General features: G+C 41.6%; 1 non-coding gene across 1 annotated transcript; it reads right to left on the bottom strand.

Annotated features, from left to right (window-relative positions):
* Positions 1-7,993: 7,993 nt before the first annotated feature.
* Positions 7,994-8,101, bottom strand: LOC112082416. Its single transcript, XR_002897086.1, has one exon. It is a non-coding gene; the product is annotated as a small nucleolar RNA R71 (small nucleolar RNA).
* Between the last annotated feature and the right edge of the window lie 7,360 nt (positions 8,102-15,461).

Raw genomic sequence — 15,461 nt, 5'->3', positions numbered from 1 at the left:
TCGGCCTGGTTTACTTTTTGGTACTCTTTTTCTTTACATCCGGGTTTGTCTCAATGGGTTTACCGGGTGGGGTTTTAATGAGGTCAAAGGCTATACCACCACACGGCCGCGGTTCAGTACGTGCTTGGTTTACGGGTGAGGAGTTCAAGAGTCATTTTCGCTGGAGCAGCTCAAGGGTCAGTCAAAGCTAGGCGAAGAGTCAGTCCAAGTTTTTAGTCAAACTCATTTATTTTCTTTGTAATTTCCTATGCATAACCCTTGGTCTGATCCGCCCCTATATAAAGGGCTGAACCCTTCACTTTTCTTAATAAAATTTTGAGACTTTTCACCTTTGTTCTTTTGAGAACTTTGTTGATTCTCAGGTGGTTAGCCTAGAATTATTTTCGGTTTATCAAGTTCAATCCATAGAACTTGACGCAGCCTTTGTCTGCAAAGTTTAAAGTTTTCGTTTGTCGTAATCGGGGCTTACGGATTTTCTTTTACCGACGAGTTCTTTTTATCTTTGTTCCACCCCCTTGTTTATCACTATTCTTCGTGAGTTTGGGCCTAAGCATTTTCGGGAGTCTTCTCTCACGCCTTAGCATCTCCTCCAAGAGTCGTTCGGATCCAAGTGTGTGTGAAGTCCTTAGGGAGATCGTATCAAGTGGTATCAGAGCCACACACTTGAAGAATTCGGTATTATCTTTCCTTTGTCTTTTTAACTTCCGCCATATCTCATCTTTTCTTTTGTAATTTTCCAGATCTATTTTTTTTTTTTTAAAAAAGAAGAAAGAAAATCTATAAAAAAAAAAACGAAAATCAGTCAAAAAAAAAAGAAGAAGAAAGATCTGTGAACTCAAAATTATTTTCTTTCTATCTTTTCTTTTTCTTCTTCATACTCGCTTGATCTTCCAATTTGGTTTTGGGTCTACATCGGTCTCGATTTAGTTCTTTTAGAATCGAGGAGAGTCTCTTGTGTGTGTGAGAATATTAAGAGTGCTGAGAGAAACACTGAGTGAAACTTCAAGTGAGAAATTTTAATACTAACGTGTTTATTCTTTTTTTTCGAGGTACCAACTTTTATGTCATCGGGTCCTTATTCAGACTCAGGTGGAGAGTGGAACTACTACACCTTTCGTGACGGGAACCACATTCGTTGGATCAATCCAGAAGAAATGGATGCTAAACTTAACCAAATCACCGAGCTGATGGAACGTATAAACCAGCGAATGGATCAGCTGGATATGCATCCACGGTAATCCGACAGAGAACGAAGTAATGGCCAAAACCGTGACGAACCAGACCATCTGAGGAGAGATCGCAACCAGGAAGAAGTCTTAGACAACCCGTTCTACGCAGATGGTCATACATATGGAGGAAGCCGTACCAGACCGCGATACCACCGAGGCGTTCGTCGGGATCGGACTGACCGACGCGGGCCGAATCACGGGTCAGACCGCAGTCGAGAGGAACAGTACCATATGGGCGATACAACGTGGCCTGAGAACGTGAACCAGTGGACCAAGAGCGACCCATTGAGACATGGGATGAAATGGTGTGTCTAATGCAACGACGGTTTGTTCTGAGCTACTACAGCCGGAAATTACACAACAAACTTCGGCGATTGACCTAAGGCACTAAAAACATTGAGGATTACTACCAATAGAAGGAGCGGCTGATGCTCAAGGCTGACATGGAAGAACCAGAAGATGCTACTATGGTGCGGTTCCTCAGCGGTATGAACCGAGATGTGCAGGATCGTATGGAGATGGAGGCCTACCGGAGCTTTTCCGATATGTACCATAAGGCCATACTTGTGGAACAGCAGTTAAGGAGGAAGAGCACTGCCCGGTATGGATCCAGCTCACGGCCCAACGACAAAACGAGCTATCCTTCCTGATCCGATGCCAAGACTAAGACCGAATCTAAGCTGACTTCATCCACAGCCGATTACAAAGGCAAGACCGAGGCTACACCGGTCAGGAACAGAGACATTGAGTGTTTCAAGTGCAGAGGCAAAGGGCACTATGCTAATAAGTGTCCGAACCAGCGGGCCATGCTACTTCTTGATTCCGGAGAGATCATCACCGACGATGAAGAGGACACCGGACCGGTCTATGACGACAAGGAGGAACACGCAGCTGAGGGTGAGTTGCTTGTGTCCAGGCGTGTTCTTATTTCTCAGGAACCAGTTAGAGACGAGGAGCAGCGGGAGAACCTGTTCCATACCCGATGCATGGTCATGGGTAAGGTTTGTAGTTTGGTGATCGATGGTGGGAGTTGTACCAATGTGGCGAGCCAAACCATGGTTGAGAAGCTGGGCCTAGAGACCGTGAAGCACCCACAGCCTTACAACTTGCGGTGGTTGAACAATCAAAGACAACTCAAGGTGACTAAGCAGGTATCAGTTCCTTTTTCTATTAGCCGCTATGAAGACGATGTACTATGCGACGTGTTGCCTATGGAAGCCGGCCATATTTTGCTTGGTAGGCCGTGGCAGTTTGATCAGAAGACGGTACATGACGGCTACACTAACAAGCACACCTTTGAGCATAAAGGCCGGAAGATCACAGTTGCTCCTTTGTCACCACGGAAAGTCTACATTGATCAGCTCAAACTTGAGCAAAACAGCAAAGGTAAAAACGTTCTGAGTGACCCCTCAAACTCTACTTCCACTAAAAATGAGAGTGAGGGAATGAGAAAAACCCAGAAAATGACCTTTGAGAGTGAACCGAGAGGTCAAATACTTCTTTATTTGTGAGGCCGAGTGAGATCAAGCATGCTATGCTTGTGAGACAGCCTTTTGTCTTACTTGTTTTTAAAGAAGCTTTGGCTAGCACTACTGACCCTAAGCCGGCACTCCCGAGCAGCATTTCTTCCGTTTTGCAGGACTTTGCCGATGTATTTCCGGAGGACGACCCAGGCGGCTTACCACCGATCCGAGGGATCGAACAACAGATCGATTTCGTGCCTGGTGCCTTACTGCCAAACCGTCCTGCTTACCGAACCAATCCGGTCGAGACTAAGGAGTTGCAACGGCAAGTCGACGAGCGTATGGCCAAGGAGAGTATGAGCCCATGTGCTGTACCTGTGTTGCTGGTGCCAAAGAAAGATAGAACCTGGAGGATGTGCGTGGATTCCAGAGCCATCAACAATATAACAGTTAAGTATCGCCATCCCATTCCGAGGTTAGATGATATGTTAGACGAATTGCATGGGTCTTGCATATTTTCTATGATTGATTTGAAAAGTGGATATCACCAGATCCGAATGAAGGAAGGTAATGAGGGGAAAACGGCTTTCAAAACTAAGCACGGTCTTTATGAGTGGCTAGTCATGCCCTTTGGTCTTACCAATGCACCTAGTACTTTCATGCGCTTAATGAACCATGTCCTTAGGTCGTTTATAGGCGTTTTCATTGTAGTTTACTTCGATGACATTTTGATTTATAGCAAGACCTTAGAGGAACACATTTTGCATTTAAGAAAGGTGTTAGATGTGCTTAGGCAAGAACGACTATTTGGAAATTTCAAGAAATGCTCTTTTTGTACGGATAACGTTGTCTTTTTAGGCTTTGTTGTGAGCTCGCAGGGCATTCAGGTCGATGAAGAAAAGATCAAGGCCATTCGGGATTGGCCGAGTCTAAAGACGGTTGGAGAAGTTAGGAGCTTTCATGGACTGGCTGGGTTCTATCGCCGGTTTATCCGAGATTTCAGTACCATAGCCGCACCATTGTCCGAGGTCATCAAAAAGGACGTGAGCTTCAAGTGGGAACAGGCTCAAGAGGACGCCTTTCAGCTTCTAAAACACAAGCTTACTCATGCACCCTTACTTGTCTTACCAGATTTCCTTAAAACCTTTGAAATTGAATGTGATGCATCTGGTGTAGGTATCGGGGCTGTGCTGATGCAGGAAAAGAAGCCGGTCGCGTTCTTTAGTGAGAAGCTGGGTGGAGCCACTCTTAACTACCTAACCTATGACAAGGAGCTCTACGCCTTGGTCCGTGCACTCCAAACATGGCACCATTACCTCTGGCCGAAGGAGTTCGTAATTCACACTGATCACCAGTCTCTCAAGCATCTTAAGGGCCAGCAGAAGCTGAACAAGAGGCATGCCCGTTGGGTGGAGTTCGTAGAGACGTTTCCGTATGTGATCCAATACAAGCAAGGCAAGGAAAACGCCGAGGCCGATATTTTGTCCCGGAGATATACACTGATCTCTAGCCTGGACCCCAAGGTCCTTGGGTTTGAACTGATCAAGGAAGCTTATGCTTCTGATCCAGATTTCCAGGAAGTTTACGAATCCTGTCTTAAGTTTGCTTCGGGAAAATACTTTCGGAATGATGACTATCTGTTTTATGAGAATTGTCTTTGCATACCTAACGTTTCTCTTCGTGATTTACTTGTTAGGGAGGCTCATGGAGGCGGTCTTATGGGACATTTTGGAGTAACTAAGACTCTTGCCGTGGTCCAGGAACACTTTTTCTGGCCATACATGAAACGAGATGTGTAACGGATCTGCAGCCGGTGCATGACCTGTAAGTATGCTAAATCCAAAAGCCAAAACCAAGGTCTGTACTCTCCTTTACCCATTCCTAGTGCACCTTGGACCGACATATCGATGAACTTTGCGTTAGGTCTGCCTATGACTAGGCGTGGTAGGGATTCGGTATTTGTTGTGGTAGATAGGTTTTCAAAAATGGGACATTTCATACCATGTGATAAGACCGACGATGCATCGAACGTTGCTGACCTCAGATAGAGATACAAAGTTCCTTAGCTATTTCTGGATGACCCTTTGGTCTAAATTAGGAACTAAGCTTTTTTTCTCTACGACTTGTCACCCACAGTCCGACGGTCAAACCGAGGTGGTCAATAGGACTTTGTCTAGTCTTTTGAGGTCTGTGATTAAGAAGAACATTAGGACTTGGGAAGATTGTTTACCCCATGTCGAGTTTGCTTACAATCATGCTGTGCATTCTAGTACTTTGTATTCACCATTTCAGCTTGTTTATGGTTTTAATCCGCTTACTCCTTTGGATCTAACTCATTTACCTCTGAGTGAACGTGTAAGCATGGATGGAAAAAAAGAAAGCTGAGTTGGTTAAGCAGATGCATGAGAAAGCCAAGAAGAACATCGAGCATAAGACAGAGCTTGTACCGGAAGTATGCCAACAAAAGTCGGACCGAGAAAATATTCGAGCCAGGCGACTTGGTGTGGATTTACCTGACGAAGGAATGATTTCTGGAAGAGAGGAAGTCCAAGTTGTTACCAAAAGTGGACGGTCCCTTCACCATTTTGGAGAAGATCAATAACAACTCTTACAAAATTGATCTCCAAGGTAAGTATTCTGTTAGTTCCAGTTTTAATGTTGCTGACCTTATCCCTTTCGTGCCAGATGGAGCCGACTTGAGGACAAGTCCTTTTTAAGAGGAGGGGGGGGATGATGCGATCATGGAACCAGAGGCTTAACCGCGGGTTGAAGATCAGGTCGTGGAGCAGGAACCGGACGCGGCGTTGGTCATTCCGGACGGGCCAATGACAAGATCATGCACCAGGAGGTTGGCAGAAGCCGTTCAGAAGATACTTACCGAGCTCAGGACCCAGAACATGGAACCAGCAACAACCGAAGCCGTGACCCTTCTCACATACCAGGGTACTTATTGACTTCGGCCTGGTATAGTTTTTGGTACTCTTTTTCCTTACATCCGGGTTTGTCCCAATGGGTTTACCGGGTTGGGTTTTAATGAGGTCAAAGGCTATACCACCACACGGCAGCGGTTTAGTACGTGCTTGGTTCATGGGTTAGTGATAACACCGTATTTTGACCCATTTTATGGATCATAATTATGTCTTATGCAGGTGTTTTAACTCTGTTTTCAATGTTTTAGAGTTTCAAAAGACTTTACAGGAAACTTGGGCAAAAGATATGCAATTTGGAACAAATGAGCAATTTTGGATAAATGCAGACTGTCAGAAGTATGGCAAGCGATGAAGACCTTCTCACCGTCTGATCACCCCCCCAAAATTTGAGACAACATAAAGGATCTAACCAGCTTTCTAATGCACTTGGTTTGGAGAGAATCCAACGGTTAGATCTTCAGATACTCCCGATGCAAGATTGACAAAAAAATGCAGTTCCAGAAGAGAGCCATGTGCCGGGACCGCGGCCAATGCCTGTTTTCCCGCGGGTAGAGCCACCACGACCGCGGACATTGGTCGTTCACTTCCCTGACGACTTAATTAAAGCCCAAATCAATTCCTTTCGTTATTTTTGAAGTCCTAAGTGTCCAGAACCACCACAGAAGCTATAACCCTTTAGGTCATTCCTAAAAGTGTGGAGACGACATAAGATAGAAAGAGAGAGAGAGATTTCGTGTAACCTTAGAGAGAAGGAGCCACCATCTTCGAAGAGGAGCCGCCGCAGGAGTGACAATCGCGTCTCCTTCTGCTTCTCCGTTCTTCATTCTTCTTCCCTCTTTTCTTTAATTTCCTGCAACTTTCAATACTCTGTGATGATTGTTTACAATATGTTTGAGTAGTTACCCAGTTGAGTTTAAAGGGATTGTTCAAAAGGAATTTCGTGTGTATTTGCTTATGAATCGAAAGATTTAGGATTTATAATCTTCTAGATGTTCTTCGTTTGCCTTTAATCTTACTCCGTGATTCTCTGCTGGCCACTTAGAAGCCGATCTGATATGATATGTTGGGAAAACTTTCATTGATTGTCTGAACTAGGGTGAAACGAGCAATAATTCTATAGGAGTGGAAACCTACCTGTAGTTGAGTAGTGAATATTGATGAGTCTTGTTCTGCTATTGCATCTTCTCCCTTCCAGGATCAGAGTGGAAACCTACTGATCAGGGTTGCGAGAGATAGTTGTTTAGTGCTGCGAAAGTAGACTATTCATACTTCCGTGCCTCGAGTTCTAGAACATACATAGTTGATTACCTGCATCACTTGTTTAAAATCGACATAGCTTAGTCCATAAACCCCTGTGAATTTCCCTTAATGCCCAACATTTGTTTTTCATTGCTTACAACCTTCGATTCTATTTGCTTTTTATTTGCTTATTACCTGCTTCCATTCGCCCTTGTTTAATCGCTTTTTACTTGCTTTACTTGCTTTCAATTTTAATTGCTTTTACTTGTTTAGCTTTCTACTTTAGATTTAGTGACAACCAAAACCCAAAACCAAAACCCAAATTGTTTAGTTCTAATCTGATTTAAGCATTGCCGTGAATTCGTACTGAAACAGCTAAGTCTCTATGGATCGATACCCTAAGTACTACAATGCACATCTGTGCACTTGCAGACATTTAGGGGTTATAAATTTAAAACCTGAAGCTTAGTAGAATGAACCAATACCCCGTTTACAATCGCATCAAGTTTTTGGCGCCATTGCCGGGGACTTTGATTTTTTTCGTTGCGAATCCCAGCTTAAATTCATTAGAACACTTGTTTACTTTTACTTTTCTTTTGAATTTTTCAGGTTTCTCTGCGATGAGAGACCGGGAACATGTTCTCGGGACTCTTGGTGATCCACTATATCGTGTGGATGGTGATCCAAGCGATGATGACCTGACTGATGATGAGTTTGAAGAACCGATCTATGATGACGATGAGCTAGTCGGATCGGTAAAACATGAAGATGATGAAGAACTGATTGGAAGTTTCGATTCACTCGAGAAATTCTTGGGAGATCGAAGAGCTATTCAACCAACCTTACCAAAGGATGGCAGAACCGAAATTAAGGTACCTTATATCCATTTAGTTCAACAAAATCAATTCTATGGTTATTCATTCGAAAACCCGATAGACCATATCGAGATGTTTGAAGAATTATGTGCAACCATTACAGCAAATGGGGATTACCATAAGTGTAGTCTTTTCCCAATCTCTTTGAGAGACAATGCCAGCAGATGGCTAAAATCTTTAGAACCTGCTTCACTAAAAACGTGGGCAGTGTGTAGGACAGCTTTCCTAAATCATTTTTAGACTAGAAATCGTTCCAATCTCTTAAGGAACAAGAGAAGAACTTTTAAACAAAAAGAAGATGAAGATCTTTTAGATACTTGGGAAAGATTTAGGGAATACCAAAGAGATTGTCCACACCATGGATATACCGACCAATACCTGCTGGGTATCTTCTATCGAGGTATTACTCCAGAGTTACGACACTCTTTCGACACAGCAAGTAATGGAGACTTCTCAACTCGATCTGTAGTGGATGCTTGTGTTTTCATCAAAAATTTCGCAAACATCATCCTAAATCAAGCAACCTTTGGTAATTCTACACTTCCTGAGAAGAAAGAAGAGATCTCGGAAGTTATGAAGTGTCTCCATCACATAATGAGTCACCTTGGATTGCAACAACCAAACAAGGCACACAATACGTGTAACTTTGATGGTTGGGACAACCCAATGGATTCTTATGATCAAGATATGATGAACACTGCAGAATTCTATCAAATTCAAGATTTTCCATTCGTTTCTGATCACCGCAGGTCCATTCATTCGGACCGCGACAAACCAAGCTTTCACCGCGGTCGTGATGATGCTGACCGCGGCCAAGACCTGTTTCACCGCGGTCGCGAGCCTTCTGACCGCGGGAAACCGTCTTCCGAGCTTGACTGGAAACCATCTTCCGAACCTATCTTGGCTATTCAATCTAATCCCATTCCATATTCTAGTTTTCCCTCTTCTGAAGCTGAAAATCTAAACAAAAGAATTCTAGAGCTTGAAAAATACAGGTCTCAAGAAATTAATGATCTTAGATCTGAACTAAAAACAATGCAAGAAGATTTCAATGAAAAATTTTCCACCCTCATTAGCCTAATGATCAAAACTAATTCCCAAAACATAGATAATTCTGAGGAGGAGCCAACTGACAAATCTTTCGAAAGCTCAAGCGAAACCGATCCCTCCGACCATGTGAAAGCTATCACACTTAGGAGTGGATTAGCTTACAAAGATCCTGAAGATGAGGAAAAGGGTAAGGAAAAGGAGAAAGAAAGAGAAAGTATCACGGTAGAAGACATTGAAAAAGAAGTGGTAGGAGAAAAGGATGGAGAAGAAGTAAGAGAAGATACATCCCGGGGAATTCTCGGAGAAGATCCGATTCCACCTCCACTAACTCGTGTCTATAAACCTAAACCTCTATATCCTAGAGCCTTAAGAGCCCCTAAGAAAGAGAAAGAAAAAGCTAAGCTGAAAGAGTTAATCGATCAACTAAATGTGAGATTACCTTTCGTAGAAGCTTGTGCTATGATTCTTAAGAAAATACATGAAGGGTATTTTAACAAATTCTTTAACTCTTGAAGAAGGCGTTATGATGATAAACCATGAATGTAGTTCTATCCGGCAAAGGCGAATCCCTGAAAAGAAAAACGATCCTGGAAGCTTCGTACTATCATGCACCATCAATGATGTAGCTTTTGAGCGTGCTCTCTGTGATTTAGGATAGAGCATAAACATGATGCCTCTTTCAGTAGCAAAACGTTTAGGACATCACACTTTCCAGCCCACTAAAATTTCCTTAGTATTAGCTGATCTATTAGACAACCTGTAGGTATCCTAGTAGATGTTCCCGTCGAAATAAAAAAATGTTCAATCCCCACCGATTTTGTAGTTCTAGAACTAGAAAGAGAACCTAAGGATCCACTTATTTTTGGACGACCATTCCTATCTACAGCCGGAGCCATAATCAATGTTCCTGAAGGAAAATTTGACCTTCATCTAGCTGGTCTAGTTATGCAATTTGACATGAACAAAAATTTCGATAAACCAACTTTGGATGGCAAATTTTGTTGGATTAATGAGTTAGACGGAATTATCGAGAAAGTCTATGAAGATCTGCTTCTAGACGACCCTTTAAGTGTCACGCTTTCACTTGCAAAAGACGAATGCAATTTCCTTGAAGAAATTTTGAGTGAATGCGCGCGTATGCTTGATAAGTCTGAAACTTATAGGAAACCTCTAAACTAGGACCAAACAAACATTCCTACACCTCCTAAAGATACTGCTGCAGCATTTAATGATCCTTGGAGCGAGCTTAAAGCCCCTAAAGTCGAGCTTAAACCTCTTCTCGTCAGACTTAAGTACGCTTTCCTTGGACCAAATTCTACTTATCCTGTCATTATAAACTCTGGTTTGACAGAAGAGGAAACTACAATGCTGTTGTCTGAGCCGAGAAAGCATAGAAAATTCTTAGGATATTCACTTGATGACATACCAGGAATTTCTCCAGATCTTTGTATGCACAAGATTAATCTAGAGGATAATGCTAAAAACTCAATCGAAAGTCAAAGGAGACTGAACCCTAACCTCATGGATGTTGTCAAGAAAGAGATTATGAAGCTTTTAGAAGTTGGAATAATCTTTCCTATCTCAGATAGCACTTGGGTTAGCCCAGTTCATGTTGTCCCGAAGAAAGGAGGAGTCATTGTCATTAAAAACGATAAAGATAAAATGATCGCTACAAGAACAGTAACTGGACACCGTATGTGCATCGATTACCGGAAACTGAATGCAGCAACTAGGAACGATCATTTTCCACTTCCATTCATAGATCAAATGCTAGAAAGGTTAGCTAATCACCCCTACTATTGCTTTCTTGATGGATACTCCGGATTTTTCAAATTCCTATTCGCCCGGAGGATCAAGAAAAAACGACATTCACTTGTCTATATGGCACGTTTGCTTACAGATGTATGCCTTTCGGATTGTGTAATGCACCTGCTACCTTCCAGCGGTGCATGAGTCGATCTTCATAGATTTTATTGATGATTTCATGGAAGTATTCATGGACGATTTCTCCGTATATGGATCTTCTTTTGAAAAATGCCTAGGCAACCTTGGTAAAGTTCTACAAAGATGTGAAGATAAGCACTTAGTATTAAATTGAGAAAAATGTCACTTCATGGTACGAGACGAAATCATGCTTGGGCACAGAATTTTGGGAAAAGGAATTGAAGTTGACAAAGCTAAAATCAAAGTCATGACCGGCCTACAACCCCCTACAAACGTAAAAGGCATCCGTAGTTTCTTAGGACATGCAGGATTCTATAGGCGCTTCATTAAAGTTTTTTCTCAAATAGCTAGACCACTTACACGTTTGCTTTGCAAGGAAACGAACTTCGAGTTCGATGATGAGTGCTTCGCCGCGTTTCATAAGATCAAAGAAGCCCTTGTTTCCCTACTTTCGTGCAAGCACCTGATTGGGAACTCCCATTCGAAATCATGTGCGATGCAAGTGACTACGCAGTCAGAGCAGTGCTTGGCCAACGAAAAGATAAGAAACTGCACGTAATCTACTATGCAAGCAGAACTTTAGACGAAGCTCAATGCAATTATGCTACAACAAAGAAAGAACTTCTAGCTGTCGTATTTGCATTTGAGAAATTTTGTTCTTATCTCGTAGGATCTAAGGTCATAGTTCATACTGATCATGCTGCAATCAAGTATTTAATGTCTAAGAAAGACGCTAAACCGAGGTTGATAAGATGGATCCTCTTACTGCAAGAATTCAATATCGAAATTCGAGATCGGAAAGGAGCAGATAATGGAGTTGCAGACCATCTTTCACGAATTCGAGTTGAAGAAAGATTGCCTTTAAATGAAAGTTTGCCAGAAGAAAATATCTATACAATAGATACTACCCCCACCAATGCCAGTGTCGCACCACCAAGGAAACTCATGCGAAGATCAGATGCTTTCAACACACCATGGTTTAGGCACATAGCAAATTACCTAGCAGCTGATGTAGAACCACCACAATTCTTTGGTTATAGGAAGAAAAAGTTTCTGAAAGACGTAAGACATTATTTTTGGGATGAATCCTATCTCTACAAGAGATGTGCTGATGGTTTATTCCAAGGATGCGTGGCTGAAGAAGAGATGGAAGGAATTTTATTCGAATGCCATATCTCATCTTACGCAGGACATTTCGTAACTTTCAAAACTGCTTCAAAGATCTTACAAGCAGGTTTTTGGTGGCCTACTTTGTTCAAAGATACTCAAGCTTATATGTCGCGATGCGATAAATGCTAAAGGATGGGCAACATAAGCAAAAGGAATGAGATGCCTCAAAATTTTATTCTCGAAGTCGAAATTTTCAATGTCTGTGGAATAGATTTTATGGGATCATTTCCTACTTCTTTTGGAAACCAATACATCTTAGTAGCAGTAGACTACGTCTCTAAGTGGGTAGAAGCAGTCGCTAGTCCCACCAATGATGCGAAAGTCGTTATGAAGCTGTTTAAATCGGTAATATTCCCGCGTTTTGGAGTTCCTAGAATTGTGATAAGCGACGGAGGATCACATTTCATCAACAGAGTTTTCGAGAATCTTCTTAGAAAGAATGGAGTTACGCATAAAGTTGCTTCTCCATACCACCCCAAACCAGCGGTCAAGTAGAGATCTCTAATAGAGAAATCAAGTCGATTTTGCAGAAAACAACTGCAGTTCATCGCAAGGATTGGTCTACCAAGCTTGACGATGCATTATGGGCATATCGAACAGCATTCAAGACACCATTAGGCACAACACCATTCAACCTAGTTTATGGAAAAGCATGTCACCTTCCAGTAGAACTTGAGTATAAAGCGCAATGGGCTATCAAGGAGATGAATATGAACTTGAAAACAGCTGGAGAAAGAAGACTACTTCAACTTCACGAGTTAGAAGAAATCCGACACAATGCTTACGAAAACTCGAAGATCTACAAGGAGAAGACTAAGGTATATCATGATAAGAAGATTATTCATAGAACTTTTGCTCCTAACGATAAAGTTCTTCTTTTCAATTCTCGTCTTAAGCTTTTTCTAGGAAAATTACGATCAAGATGGTCAGGACCCTTCACGATAAAGGAAGTCAAACCATACAGAGCCATACTAGAAACAAGAAAAGCAATGATTAATGAACTAAACAAAGCAACAAAACAAGATGATGGTGCTTAAGCAAATGATGGAAGATAAGCCTCTAGGTGTGATCATTCATTAGGGTGCTTTCAATGCAAACTAATGATGCTAAACAACAATGCAACACTTGCTACTCTTTAGTCTAGGCTTCTTAATCAGATTAATCCACTCTCATGACAGAAATCCCTTTGCAAATCAGTTAATCAAGTCTAACAACCATTAGAGATAACCAAGCAATCAACAAGCATAATGTTCCAAGCCTAATAAGTGACCAAACAATCTCTAACAAAGAAAGACTGAATCTTTAACAGAAAGACATAGCAAGCAATCACATGATCTCTAATCCAATCAACTTAGAGTTTAAAGCTAGATTAATCCTCTCATGAAGGTATTAATCTCTATACTAATCCATTTTCAAACCAAATTCTCATTTGTGAAATATGAACTAGTAAGAATTAAGAATCAAATCTAATATGTCATTTATGCAATTAACAAACATCATCATGGCATTAATGCATAAACCCTTAGTTAGTTTTCATTCAGGCATTTCATCAAACACTTTTGGTGCATGAAAAACCCAGATTCTAGACCCAAGTGATGTGCAAGGATCTAGCATTAGGATCAGCTATCTAAGGAAAGGAGAAGAGAATCTAAGCCTAAACAATCATTAATCTACATCTAAGCACCCTTAATCTACACACCTATATGCTTAAAGAGGGACTACTCTCTAATCATACTTAACTCTTCTAAACCTTTACAAGTAGAGTAGCTAAGCATGATTAGAGATTAGAAATGAAGATGGAGATGATATAGGATGATTGATTTCAGCTTTAAACACAAAGTACTCTCTTGATTCAAACCCAGAAAATGAAGATCTCTCTTACAAATTAGAGTCTTTCACAAAAGAGGCAAAGAAACAAAGGGAATAAAGGTTTTTCTAATCACTAAAGTCTCAAAACTATTTATACTAAGGGTTTTCTTAATGGGCCAACCCTTAACAAACAGGATATTGGCCCATTAAAGTCTTAAAATTCGGACTGGATCGAAGGAAATATCGACGTACTGCTGGTCGATAGTTTGGTCGATAGTTTGCAAAGCTTCTCTTAACAAAAATATCGACCAAACACCTGGTCGATGGTTTGGTCGATATTGTTTTGGTGAGATTGGCTGAGAATATATCGACATGCTCCACCTAGATATTCTGGTCGATATTATTTCGGCGTCCCAGGTAGATAATATCGACCACCTCTCATCTGGATGCTTCTCGTCGATATGAATGCAAACCGTCTGAACGAAAACCTTCATTTATCCCAGCTCAGTGGTCCGAACCTCGTTCGGTAAACTCTGTGAGCCAGATAGCTGTGTCAGCTACAACTTTGATGAAGGGTCCGAGTCCAGCAGACGTCGGCAAGGACTCCGTTTCACTGGTTCTTTGAGGCGCGTCGTATTTGTCCTTTAGCGGCTGCGAGAGATGTGTTCCTTCTGATTGGCGTAACTTTCAGCTCCGACCTCCAAATTGAGTGATCGCAAACGTTTTAGAAACTAGACTCAACCCTCCTGAATCTTTAAGAAGACACCGGAGGCTGAATCGCAATAAACGTCCTCCTTATAAGGTGATGAAGTAGAGGGATTGTCGGCTTCTATCCACTTGTCCGGTTCTGATGCATTCACACGAGGGTCTCTCCACGGCTTCTATGCCAAATGCTCCCTTTTTTTCTCCAAATGACCTGTAAGCCCTCCAAAATGCAAGACTCTATAGGATCTAATGCATTTCCTATCCTAAACCAACTATAAGGACAAAAGCATTGAAAACTACCTAAATGTATGCATGAGACTCAATATTTGGACCAAAAATGCAATCCTAAGTACGCAAATTATGAATATATCAACTCCCCCACACTTGTCCTTTGCTTTTCCTCAAGCAAAAAGGATCAAATTAAAGAGAGAGGTTGAGTGCATTGGGAGTTCATATTTCCTTTGAGAAAAGTGACCACTAAGAGAATTCAAGTTCATGCTCAATATGCAATGCAAGACCATACTCAGATATAACAACACAACAAGAAATCTCCACAATTTCTCTTATTCCTCAACTCTTTGACATTCATTAAGCTTTTAACCAAGTGGATCAAACGATGCAATGTCTAAACAAGCTGGTTTGGCTAGGGTGAGGTTATGAGACTAAAATGATCTCATCAGCGCCTGAGTGGGTTCAATGCAGCAAGGGATCTCTCTATGAATGACCAAACTTTGGAAGAATGCTAAAGGTAAAAGGCAACCTATGCATACAAGGGCAAGAACTCATCCCACCCCACACTCTACTCAAAGTTTCCTCACTTGCTTACTTTTAACACTCCTTCCTCTCTCACTAGGGGATTCACTTTTCCTTTTCATGCACAAGTCTTGGAGTTCAAACTTTCATAGCTCTTTTCACTCTTTTTTTTGTAACCTCTAGCCTCTTTTTCTTTCTTTTTAAAACATTTGAGCTCTTTGGCTTCTTTTCTTTTCCTTTCACTTAGAGGCTAGACTCTTTCTTTTCAAAACACTAGAGCTCACTTTCTTTGAC

Source organism: Eutrema salsugineum, unplaced genomic scaffold (assembly GCF_000478725.1).
Source record: "Eutrema salsugineum unplaced genomic scaffold, Eutsalg1_0 scaffold_8, whole genome shotgun sequence".
Taxonomy (NCBI): domain Eukaryota; kingdom Viridiplantae; phylum Streptophyta; class Magnoliopsida; order Brassicales; family Brassicaceae; genus Eutrema; species Eutrema salsugineum.
Note: the sequence above shows the minus strand (reverse complement) of the source record. Positions and strands in the feature narration are given on the sequence as shown.